A 13,742-nucleotide genomic window follows, 5' to 3' on the forward strand; every position below is an offset into this window, starting at 1 on the left:
GCTAGGCATGAGGAACTCATTATCAATCATACCTCCTCGGTGGTTTCTTCATTGTTATTGCTCAGCTTTGTACTCCTATCTTATACTAGTGCGATTCACTGGAGGAGATGGAGATAGGAAGATATTACTGTATTCAATGGATAACACTTAATGCTGTGTGAGTACACTTAACCCTAATAAATTGCATCTTCTTAGAGCCAGCACATGGTCACAATTTGTTAACATGGTTTCTTATCCTAATTCTGGCAGCCACTATATTTGCTATCACTTTCAACCCTTGTCATTCACAGATTTAATATATCTTTCTTTACCTTACTTGTTGATTAAAAATTTGTTGTGCTGAAGGACAGAGCTTTTCAGTTTGACCCAAAACCACTAATTAGAACTTTCAGGATGCAATCATTCAACTTATTACAAGCCCACCTAACTATATCATCAAATAATCAGTATTTTTTCCATCTTATCTGCGAGACTACCATGGAGATATTTAGTTAAATCTCTTCCTGAGGTCTGGGTACATTCTCTTATCACTTTGGCATAGATCGGAGATAAGCAACCTTCAAATATCTATCCCATATGTTCATTTAACAACAGAGCCCCCAAATATATGATGCAAAAAAAGGGGAGAATTGAAGGAAGAAATAAACAATTCAACAGTAATCATTACAGACTTCAATATCCAACTTTCCATAATAGAACAACTAGACAGATGATCTAGGAGGAAACAGAAAACTTGAAAAATATCATAGACTAAATAGACCTAAAGGGCATCCATAGAAAACTTCACTGCAAAACAACAGAATATCTTTTATTCTCCAGTGCACAAGGAACATTCTCCAGGTTAGATCATATGTTGCACTATAACACAACACTCAGTAAAATACAAAGGATTGAAATTATATAAGGAATGTCCTCTGACCACAGTAGAATGGAATTAGAAATCAACAACAGCGGCACCTGGGGGTCTCAGTCGGTTGAGCATCAACTCTTGATTTCTGCTCAGGTCATTATCTCACTGTTAGTGGATTCAAGTCCCCGTTCTGAAAGCCCAGAACCTGCTTGGGATTCTCTCTCTCTCCCTCTCTCTCTGCCCCTCCCGCACTCATGCGTGTGTTCTCTCTCTCTCTCTCTCTCTCTCAAAATAAATAAATAAACATTTTTTTTTAAATAAATCAACAGGGGCACCTGGGTGGCTCAGTTGGTTAACTGAACAACCGACTCTTGATTTAAGTCATGATCTCATGGTTTGTGAGATTGTGCCCCTTTTTGGGCTCTATGCTGACAGCATGGGAGCTGGCTTGGAATTATTTCTCCCCCTCTCTCTCTGCTCCTCCACTGCTTGCTCTCACACGTGCTCTCTCTCTAAGTAAATAAATAAACATTAAAAAAAACCAAATCAACAACAAGGAAATTTGGGGAATTTACAAATATGTGGAAATTAAACAACACTCACCTAAATAACAAATGTATAAAAGGAGAAATCACACAAAAATTTCAAAATTCTTTGACATGAATGAAAATTAAAGTACAACATGCCTAAACTTAGAGGATGCAATGAAAGCAGTGCTTAGAAGGAAATTATAGCTGTAAACACCAATATTAAAGAAGAAAAGATCTCAAATAAATAATCTAACCTTTCCCTTTGAGAAACTGGAAAAGAGTAAACTAAACCCTAACCAAGCAGAAAGAAGAAAATAGCAAAGCTTAGAGTAGAAATAGATGAAATAGAGAATAAGAAAACAATAAAGAAAATTAATGAAACTAAAAATCGTTCCTTTGAAAGATCAACAAAGCTGACAAAACTTTAGCTAGAATCAACTAAGAAAAAAGAGAGAAGACTCAATTTATTAAAATTAAGAATGAAAGATCATCCTACAGGAATAAAAATTAGAAAGAAGGGGCAGTGACTATGAAGAAGTGTAGGTAAATAACTTAGATATTCCCTCCAAAAACAAATATACTTCCTTCCATAAGGACATGTTCCCACCACCCCTGTTTAAGCCCCAGGAAATGCACTTCTATCTTAGAACAACCACTTTGTCCCAGCTTGCAGCTACCCAGGGTTCAGGAACTCAGAGCATCTCACTGGGCAATCAAAAATTATTTTTTTTTTATTTTGAGGAGGACATTTACAAGATTCTTTCAGTCAACTTTAATCTCAGGGAAGAGTTAGCAAAAACAATAGTGGTCTGGCTCAACAGCAAGCACTGAAAAACCATCTGAGGGAGGGTCGTATGAAAGACAAACTTCCCCTACTTCCCAGTTTTTTGTTTTTCTTGACTGCCTCTGGATTGATTAATTTCAGAGAAACTGAAGAGGGTCCAAAGGAAGAACCATCAAAATGATTAATAAAAGCAAGCTACTGAATGGTGTTAGGAGCTTCTAGTGAAGGACAAGAAAAGGGGATGGAGAGGGGGAGGCCCTGAAAGCTGAAGTCAAAGCAGCCATCAGAGACTGCAGAGCTACGGGGAGCTATGGGAGGAAAGGGCAAGCAGCCTGGGCCCAGCTCCCCACTAGCCATCGCCCAGCATTGGACCAGGCACTCTGGAGATCGACAGGCACATAAGGCTTGGTCTGTGCCCACAAAGATAGGGAGAAAGGGCTATATCCACAAAGGGACAAATTACAGTCCAAGCCAAGAATACACGTGCTGTGAAGAAGCATTCATATGTGCCAAATGACTAGAGCAGAGATAAGTGCTCAGCATTCCTAGGAGGATGGGAACCTTCACAGGCAATGGGGCTGAAGCCTAGGGGGAAGGACAGGATTGGCTAAGCAGAGAGGAGGGAGAGCCACACAGGCCCAGGAGAACTGCAAAACCAAAATGCAGAAGATGGGATAGGAGCAAGGAAGAGTGAAAATCCATACCTGGTGAAGGGTGCAGTTCTCAGAACAGACTAGCGGGAAATGGACACTAGCAAAGGCATTTACAGTTTATGCTATGGGGTGAGGGCAGCCACTGAAGGCGTCTGAACAGGACAATGTCATAGTGCCAACCATGCTTTGGCAAGATGGATCTGTCTAGGCACAGTGGATTGGAGGCTAACACTAAGCCTTTTTTTTTTTCCAAAATCTGAGCTCTTTATTTTTTTTTATTTTTTATATGAAATTTATTGTCAAATTGGTTTCCATACAATGCCTAGTGCTCATCCCAACAGGTGCCCTCCTCAATGCCCATCACCCACTTTCCCGTCCCCCAACCCCCCATCAGCCCTCAGTTTATTCTCAGTATTTAAGAGTCTCTTATGGTTTGCCTCCTTCCCTCTCTGTAACTTATTTTCCCCCTTTCCTCCCCCCTGTTCTTCTGTTGAGTTTCTCAGGATCCACACATGAGTGAAAACATATGGTATCTGTCTTTCTCTGCCTGACTTATTTCACTCTCCAGTTCCATCCACATTGCCACAAAAGGCCATATTTCATTTTTTCTCATTGCCAAGTAATATTCCATTGTATATATAAACCACAACTTCTTTATCCATTCATCAGTTGATGGACATTTAGGCTCTTTCCATAATTTGGCTATTAACACTAAGCCTCTAAGAAACCTTTTGAAGGGGTTTCTGGGTGGCTCAGTTGGTTAAGCATCTGACTCTTGGTTTCAGCACATGTGACAATCCTAAGCTTTGTGAGATGGAGCCCCGTGTCAGGCTCTGCGCTGACATTGTGGAGCCTGCTTGGGATTCATCCTCTCTCTCTCTCTCTCAAAATAAATAAATAAACATTAAAAAAAAGAAACCTCTTGCAGCTACAGCCACAGAAAATGTGTTCAAGCTCTGACAGGGGCCAGGCCTCAGTTGACAAAGCCAGCTGGAATCCAAGATTTTCTCCAAAAGATGCAGTCTGGGTTCCACACCCTGAGACCACAGCCTTAGAAAGGAAGAAAGAAAGAAAGAAAGAAAGAAAGAAAGAAAGAAAGAAAGAGAAAGGAAAGGGAAAGAAAGGAAAAGAAAAGAAAAGAAAGAAAATAAAGATTGATTTTAGATGTAATGGGCACATTCCTAGAAAGGCATACACTACTGAAACTGACTCTAGAAGAAATAGAAAATAATAGGCAAAGAGATTAAATTAGTAACCAAAAAGCTTTCCACAGAGAAAAGCCCAGAACCAGATGGCTTTATTAATTAATTCCACAAAACTTTTAAAAAGGATTAACATCAATTCTTCGCAAGTTCTTCAAAAAAAATAGAGGAACAGGAAACACTTTGCAATTCATTGTATAAGGCCAGTATTACTATCCTGATACCAAAGTCAGATAAAGACATCATGAGAAAAGAAAATACAGACTAATAATCCTTATAAATATATATGTAAATATTCTCAACAAAATACTAGCAAACTGAGTGAGGCAATATATGTAAAAGATTATACACCTTGACCAGGTGGGATTTATCCCAGGAATATAAGGCTGAACATGTGAAAATCAGTTAGTGCAATTCACTATATTAATAGAATAAAGGGAAAAAACACATGATCATCTTAGTAGATGACAAAATTGAACACCCTTTCATGATAAAAAAAAAAAAACAAAACTCTCAACAAACTAGGAATACAATGGGACTTCCTCAACCTGGTAAAGGGCATCTATGAAAAACCTAATCTAACTTCACACATAATGGGGAAAGACTGAGTGCTTTCTCCTTAGATCAGAAACAAGATAAGATATGAACTTTCTCCACTTTTATTCATTATTGTAATGGAAGTTCTAACCAGGACAATTAGGCAAGAACAAGAAACAAAAGTATCCACATTGGAAATAAAGAATTAAGATTATCTCTATTCTCAGATGACATAATACTATATATTTAAAAATTTAAGGAAAAAACCCAAATTATTAGAGCTAATAAACAAGTTCAACAAATTTGCAGATCAACACACAAAAACCAGTTTTATTTCTATACACTAGCAATGAAAAATCCAAAAAGAAAATTAAGAAGATAATTCCATTATAATAGCATCAAGAAGAATAAATTACTTGGAAACAAATTTAACAAAAAAGTGCAAGACTTGTACATTGAAAGCTACAAAACCTCAATGAAAGAAATTAAAGACCTAAATAAATGGAAAGACATCCTATGTTCATGAATTGGAAGGCTTAATATTGTTAAAATGATACTCCTGAAATTATCCTACAAAATCAACACAATCCCTAGCAAAATTCCATCTAGAATCTTTGCAAAAATTGGCAGGCTGATGCTGCAATTGATATGGGAGTGCAAAAGACCCAAAAGAGCTTAAAAAAAAAAAAAAAGGAAAGATAGTCTTGAAAATGAAGAACAAATTTGGTTAAAATATTTCCCAATTTCAAATTTACCACAAAGCTACAGTTACCAAGGTAGTATGGTAATGGCATAACAATAGAAACATAGATCAATGGAATAGAATTGAGAACCCCGAAATAAATCCTTACACTTAAGGTCAATTGATTTTTAACAATGGTGCTGGGATAATTTAATGGAAAGAATCGTCTTGTCAACAAATGGTCCTGTGACAACTGGATATCTACATGGAAAAAATGAAGTTGCACCCTTGTCTTACAAAAAAATATATATGTAAAAATTAACTCAAAATGGATCTCAGACCTAAACATAAGAGTCAAAACTATAAAAGTCTTAGGAGAAAACAGATGAAAATTTGTGAGCTTGGGTTATTCAGTTGTTTCTTAGATATGATAATGAAAGAAAGAACAACAAAAGAAAAATAGATATATTTGATTTCTTCAAAATTAAAGATTTTTTGCCTCATAGTATATCATCAAGAAAGTGAAAAGGTAAGTCACAGAATGAGAAAAAATGTTTTAAAATTATATGTCTGATAAGGGACTTGCAGCTAGAATATATAAAATACTCTTATAATGCAATAATTAAAAAAGGAAAAATAACCCAACTTAAAAATAAGCAAAATATCTGAACATATATTTGTCCAAAAACATCCTAAGGGGTCACGAGCAAGTGTCCCCAAAATGTGCCACTTTGGCATGTGGGCTATTTTGAGCTGAAGGCAACTGAGACCCTGTGGGCTCAAAAGAAAGTTTTGCCCCCCCCCTTAACTATCTAGAAGTATCTAAATTTGGACTTTCCTCAGAATAAGAGTCACTGGCAGAGATAAATATTATCTGAGTGATACATCTGTATGACAGGACAAACATCTAATTACCAATCACCTGCTCTTCTTATTGTCCTATGAATTTCCCTCCTCTCCTTTGAGGCCCCAGGCCCCTATCCCATTCATTAGCTTAGGATGGCATATATACTTCATTTTACCTATCTTTGAAACTCTCATGTATGTGGGTTTCCCTCACATAAAAAATTAAATGTGATCTTCTCCTGTTAATCTGTCTCATGCCAATTTAATTCTTACACCAGCCACAAGAAATTTTGAGGGATAGAGGGAAATTTTTCCTCCCCAACATATCGAAATGCCCAATAAGCACATGAGTAAGTACTCAACACCATTAGTCACCAAGGAAATGCAAATCAAAACCATAATGACATATTACTTCACACCTACTAGGATAGCGATAATGGAAAAGCCAGATAATAACAAGTGTTTGTGAAGGGGCGGAGAAATCAGAGCCTTCATACATTGCTGTTGGGAATGTAGAATGTTGCAGTAGCTGTGGAAAACAGTATGGTAGTTCCTCGAAACGTTAAACATAGAATTAGTAAATGACTCAGTAATTCTACTCATAAGTATATACCTAAAAGAATTGAAAGTACATCTTGTCTCAAAAATTTGTACAGGGATGTTTATTGCAGCATTATTCATAATAGCCAAAAAGTCAGAAAAAAAAACAGATGTCCATTAACTGAAGAATAGATCAAATGCAGTATATCTATACAGTGGAATAAATGTTACTTGGTAATTGGATATATCATTCAACAATTGATAGATGTATTATTGCCAACAAATAGAACAAAGTGCTGATATATGCTACAACATGGATGAGCCTCAAAAATATTATGCTAAAGGAAAGAAACCTGTCACAAAAGATCAGATGTTATATGACACTATTTATATGAACTGTCCAGAACAGACAAATTCTTAGAGACGGAAAGTAGATTAGTGGTTGCCTGGAGCTGAGAGGGAGGGGTAAGATTATGGGAAGTGACTGCTAATGTGTATGGAGTTTCTTTTGGGGGTGATGAAAATGTTCTAAAGTTGATTGTGGTGATGGTTGCACGACTCTGTGAACACAATGAATCGTACCCTTTAAATGGGTCAGTTGTTTGTGTGTGAATTATATCTCCTTGAAATTGTTAAAAACTAATCTATCACACACTGATAGCCTGAAGTATGAGTTTATTTTCACAGCTAACTTCAAAGAAAAGAAGAGGCAAATAATAGCCTAGTCATCTTCCAGGAAAGCAAAAACTGTATCAAGCTACCTCCTAGATATTAGTCCCACTTACCCTTGAGATATGTCATAAACGCTATATACATCCAACCAGAAAAATTATGAGCAATTTCAAGAAAAAAGGATTCCATTGCAGAAGAGCTATTTATTTGTTTAATTTGGACCTCAGGTGGCTGAGAATTGAATAGATTATACTCCTCATTTTTATTAAATGATCATTGTCATTCTGGGTGAGGCCTCTCTCTCTCCCTGTCTCTATTTTTCCTTCTTCCATGAATCTACTCTCATTTTCTTCTTCTACTTCAGGTACCCACTCTCATATGTTTAATATAGTTTGTAAACATGCTGGTACTCCTGTGAATTATGTGTTAGTGTTTTATGTAGTATGTATTTTTTAGCTGTTTAATTTTTGATAAAATTTGTTCCACACTTTGTGGCTACATAATCTGCACAGTGGCATTTATGTTGTGGGACTCTTCCACATTGAGGGGACTAGGTGTCCCAAGTTCTGATGAGCTTGTTCTGGCCCTGGGCATCCGATCATCATTAATCTTATTTTGTCCTCAACATACCCTCCTTCTAGGACATACAGGACAGTTTTGTTACACAAATGTTTTTCTTAATTTCAAAGTCCCACTTCCCTAAGATAGGAGGATGTGTCCCCGTCCTGTGGACCACAGAGCAATGGTTAAATGCAGAGACTCTGGAATCTGACTACCTAGGTTTAAATCTTGCTAGGAGCTGAATTGCTCCTTGCTAGGAGGAGGAAAAAATGGGGATGTTCTGTCTAAAGGGTACAAAATTTCAGTTATGCAAAATAAATAAGTTCTGTAAATCTACTTTACAACATAGTGCCTATGATTAACAATACTGTATTGTACACTTAAGATTTTGCTAAGAAGGTAGATCTTATGTTATGTGTTCTTACCACAAAAGGAAAAACAAAACAAAAGGGACAGAAGGAAACTTTTGGAGGTGGTGACTAACTTTATGGCATTGATAGTGGTGATGCTTTCAAATTGTATACGTATTTCCAAACACATCAGGTTTTAATATATTAAATGTCTACTGTTTTTTGGATGTCAGTCGTACCTCAATAAAGTGGTTTAAAAAATCTTAGTTCTAAGAGTGCCTGTTCAGCTCAGTCAGTTAAGCAATTGATTTCAGCTCTGGTCATGATCTCACGGGTTCGTGGGTTCCAGCCCCGCCTGGGGTTCTGTGTGGACAGCTCAGAGCCTGGAGCCTGCTTTGGATTCTGTGTCTTCCTCTCTTTCTCTCTTCCCTTCCCCCACTCGCATTCTCTCTCTCTCTCTCTCTCTCTCTCTCTCTCTCTCTCTCTCTCTATCTCTCTCTCTCTCTCTCAAAAAAATAAAAATTAAAACAATTTTTTTATATATTTTGGATACTAACACTTTATCTGATATGTCATTTGCAAATATCTTCTCCCATTCCGTCGGTTGCCTTTTAGTTTTGCTTATTGTTTCCTTGGCTGTGCAGAAGCTTTTTATTTTGATGAGGTCCCAGTAGTTCATTTTTGCTTTTGTTTCCCTTTCCTCACGAGACCTGTTGAGTAGGAAGTTGCTGCTGGCAAGATCAGAAGTTTTTGCCTACTTTCTCCTCAAGGATTTTGATGGTTTCCTGTCTCGTATTCAGGTCCTTCATCCATTTTTAGTTTATTTTTGTGAATGGTGTAAGAAAATGCTCTGGTTTCATTCTTCTGCATGTTGCTGTCCAGTTCTCCCAGCACCATTTGTTAAAGAGACTGTCTTTCTTCCATTGGATATTCTTTCCTGCTTTGTCAAAGATTAGTTCGCCATACTTTTGTGGGTCCAATTCTGGAGTCTCTATTCGATTCCATTGGTCTCTGTGTCTGTTTTTGTGCCAATACCATGCTCTCTTGATGATTACAGCTTTGGAGTAGAGGCTAAAGTCTGGGATTGTGAAGCCTCCTGCTTTGGTCTTCTTCTTCAATATTTGGCTATTCAGGGTCTTTTGTGGGTCCATACAAATTTTAGGATCGCTTGTTCTAGCTTGGAGAAGAATGCTGGTGCAATTTTGATTGGGATTGCATTGAATGTGTAGATAGCTTTAGGTATTATTGGCATTTTAACAATATTTATTCTTCCAACCCATGAGCACAGAATGTTTTTCCACTTCTTTCTATCTTCTTGAATTTCCTTCCTAAGCTTTCTATAGTTTTCAGCATACAGATCTTTTACATCTTTGGTTAGGTTTATTCCTAGGTATTTTATACTTCTTGGTGCAATTGTGAATGGGACCCGTTTCTTTATTTGTCTTTCTGTTGCTTCATTATTAGTGTATAAGAATGGAACTAATTTCTGTACATTGATTTTGTATCCTGCGACTTTGCTGAATGCATGTATCAGTTCTAGCAGACTTTTGGTGGGGTGTATCATGTTTTCCATGTATAATATCATGTCATCTGCAAAAAGTGAAAACTTGACTTCATCTTTGCCAATTTTTATGCCTTTGATTTCCTTTTCTTGTCTGATTGCTGATACTAGCACTTCCAACACTATGTTAAACAACAGCAGTGAGAGTGGACATCCCTGTCGTGTTCCTGATCTCAGGGAAAAAGCTCTCAGTTTTTCCCCATTGAGGATGATATTAGCTGCGGGATTTTCATAAATGGCTTTGATGATGTTTAAGTATGTTCTTTCTATCACGACTTTCTCGAGGGTTTTCATTAAGAAAGAATGCTGAATTTTGTCAAATGCTTTTTCTGCAACAATTGACAGGATCATATGGTTCTTATCTTTTCTTTTATTAATGTGATGTATCACATTGATCAATTTGTGAATGTTGAACCAGACCTGCAGCCCAGGAATGAATCCCACTTGATCATGGTGAATAATTCTTTTTATATGCCGTTGAATTCGATTTGCTAGTATCTTATTGAGAATTTTTGCATCCATATTCATCAGGGATATTGGCCTGTAGTTCTCTTTTTTTACTGGGTCTCTGTCTGGCTTAGGAATCAAAGTAATGCTGGCTTCATAGAATGAGTCTGGAAGTTTTCCTTCCCTTTCTATTTTTTGGAAAAGCTTGAGAACATTAGGTATTATCTCTGCTTTAAATGTCTGGTAGAATTCCCCAGGGAAGCCATCTGGTCCTGGACTCTTATTTGTAGGGAGATTTTTGATAACTGGTTCAATTTCTTCACTGGATATGGGTCTGTTCAAATTTTTTATTTCTTCCTGTTTGAGTTTTGGAAGTGTGTGGGTGCTTACGAATTTGTCCATTTCTTCTAGGTTGTCCAGTTTGTTGGCATATAACTTTTATAGTATTCCCTGATAATTGCTTGTATTTCTGAGGGGTTGGTTGTCATAATTCCATTTTCATTCATGATTTTATCTATTTGGGTCATCTCCCTTTTTTTTTTTTTAATTTTTTTTCAACGTTTTTATTTATTTTTGGGACAGAGAGAGACAGAGCATGAATGGGGGAGGGGCAGAGAGAGAGGGAGACACAGAATCGGAAACAGGCTCTAGGCTCTGAGCCATCAGCCCAGAGCCTGACGTGGGGCTCGAACTCACAGACCGCAAGATCGTGACCTGGCTGAAGTTGGACGCTTAACCGACTGCGCCACCCAGGCACCCCTCCCTTTTCTTTTTGAGAAGCCTGGCTAAAGGTTTATCAATTTTGTTTCTTTTTTCAAAAAAACAACTCTTGGTTTCATTGATCTGCTCTACAGTTTTTTTAGACTCTATATTGTTTATTTCTGCTCTGATATTTATTATTTCTCTTCTTCTGTTGGGTTTTGAGTGTCCTTTGCTGTTCTGCTTCTATTTCCTTTAGGTGTACTGTTAGATTGTGTATTTGGGACTTTTCTTGTTTCTTGAGATAGGCCTGGATTGCAATGTATTTTCCTCTCAGTACTGCCTTCGCTGCATCCCAAAGCGTTTGGATTGTTGTCTTTTCATTTTCATTTGTTTCCATATATTTTTAAATTTCTCCTCTAGTTGCCTGGGTGACCCATTCATTCTTTAGTTGGGTGTTTTTTAACCTCCATGCTTTTGGAGGTTTTCCAGATTTTTTCCTGGGGTTGACTTCAAGTTTCATAGGATTGTGGTCTGGAAGTATGCATAGTATGATCTCAATTCTTGTATACTTATGAAGGGCTGTTTTGTGACCCAGTATGTGATCTATCTTGGAGAATGTTCCATGTGCACTTGAGAAGAAAGTATATTCTGTTGCTTTGGGATGCAGAGTTCTAAATATAACTGCTAAGTCCATCTGATCCAATGTATCATTCAGGGTCCTTGCTTTTTTATTGATCCTGTGTCTAGATGATCTATCCATTGTTGTAAGTGGGATATTAAAGTCCTCTACAATTACCACATTCTTATCCATAAGGTTGCTTATGTTTGTGATTAATTGTTTTATATATTTGGGGCCTCCCATATTCGTCACATAGACATTTATAGTTGTTAGCTCTTCCTGATGGATAGACCCTGTAATTATTATATAATGTCCTTCTTCATCTCGTTACAGCCTTTAATTTAAAGTCTAGTTTGTCTGATATAAGTATGGCTACTCCAGCTTTCTTTTGAGTTCCAGTAGCATGATAGATAGTTCTCCATCACCCCACTTTCAATCTGAAGGTGTCCTCAGTTCTAAAATGAGTCTCTTGTAAACAGCAAATAGATGGGTCTTGTTTTTTTTTTTTTTTAATCCATTCTGATACCCTATGTCTTTTGGTTGGAGCATTTAGTTCATTTACATTCAATGTTATTATGGAAAGATATGGGTTTAGAGTCATTGTGATGTCTGTATATTTCATGCTTGTAGTGATGTCTCTGGTACTTTATGGTCCTTCAACATTTCACTCACAGAATCACCCTTTAGGATCTCTTGTAGGGCTGGTTTAGTGGTGATGAATTCCTTCCATTTTTGTTTGTTTGGGAAGACCTTTATCTCTCCTTCTATTGTGAATGACAGACTTGCTGGATAAAGGATTCTCAGCTGCATATTTTTTTCTGTTCATCACATTGAAGATTTCCTGCCATTCTTTTCTGGCCTGCCACGTTTCAGTAGATAGGTTTGCCACTAGTCTTATGGGTCTCCCTTTGTAAGTTAGAGCTTGTTTATCCCTACCTGCTTTCAGAATTTTCTCTTTATCCTTGTATTTTGCCAGTTTCACTATGATATGTCTGTAGAAGACCAATTCAAGTTACGTGTGAAGGGAGTTCTCTGTGCCTCTTGGATTTCAATGCCTTTTTCCTTCCCCAGGTCAGGGAAGTTCTCAGCATGATTTGTTCGAGTACACCTTCAGCCCCTTTCTCTCTCTTCTTTTTCTTCTGGAATTCCTATGATACAGATATTGTTCCATTTGATGGCATCAGTTAGTTCTCTAATTCTCTCCTCATTCTCCTGGATTTTTTTATCTCTCTTTTTCTCAGCTTCCTCTTTTTCCATAATTTTATCTTCTAATTCACCTATTCTCTCCTCTGCCTCTTCAATTCGTGCTATGGCCACCTCGATTTTATTTTGCACCTCATTTATAGCATTTTTTTAGCTCCTCATGACTGTTTCTTAGTCCCTTGATCTCTGTAGCAATAGATTCTCTGCTGTCCTCTATGCTTTTTTCAAGCCCAGGGATTAATTTTATGACTATTATTCTAAATTCTTGTTCCATTATATTGCTTAAATCGTTTTTATCAATTCATTAGCTGTCGCTACTTGCTGGAGTTTCTTTTGAGGAGAATTCTTCTGTTTCATCATTTTGGGTAGTCCCTGAGGTGGCTCCAAACTACAGGGAGCTTCCCCTGTGTTGTCCAGAGTAACTTGTGTTGGTGGGCGAGGCCACAGTCAGACCAGATGTCTGCTCCCAGCCCACCACTGGGGCCACAGTCAGACTGGTGTGTACCTTATCTGCCCCTTCTCCCAAGGGCAGACTCACTGTGGAGTGGTGTGGTCCCTGTCTGGGTTACTTGCACACTGCCAGGCTTGTGGTGCTGCTTTGATGGGATCTGTCGTATTAGCTGGGGTGGATCCGCAAGGTGCACTGGGGCGGGAGGGGCAGGCTTAGCTAGCTTTGTTATAGGTGATCCCCTGTGGGAGGGGCCCTGAAGAACTGGGAGGGAGGCCGACCCAGCAGAGGGATGGATCCACAGAAGCACAGCTTTGGGCGTTTGCAAGCAAGTTGAGTTACGGGAACTGGTTCCTTTTGGAACTTTGGCTGGAAGATGGGAGAGGGAGATGGGGCTTGCCAACGCCTTTGTTCCCCCTCCAAGCTGAGCTCTGTCTTCCGGGGCTCAACACCTCTCCCTCCCAGCGTCCTCTCACCCTCCCCGCACTCTGAGAGCAGAGCTGTTGACTTTTAGCATTCCAGATATTAAGTCTCGCTGGCTGTCAGAACTCATGC

This window comes from Herpailurus yagouaroundi, unplaced genomic scaffold, assembly GCF_014898765.1.
Source record: "Herpailurus yagouaroundi ecotype Mexico unplaced genomic scaffold, PumYag 67416, whole genome shotgun sequence".
NCBI lineage: Eukaryota > Metazoa > Chordata > Mammalia > Carnivora > Felidae > Herpailurus > Herpailurus yagouaroundi.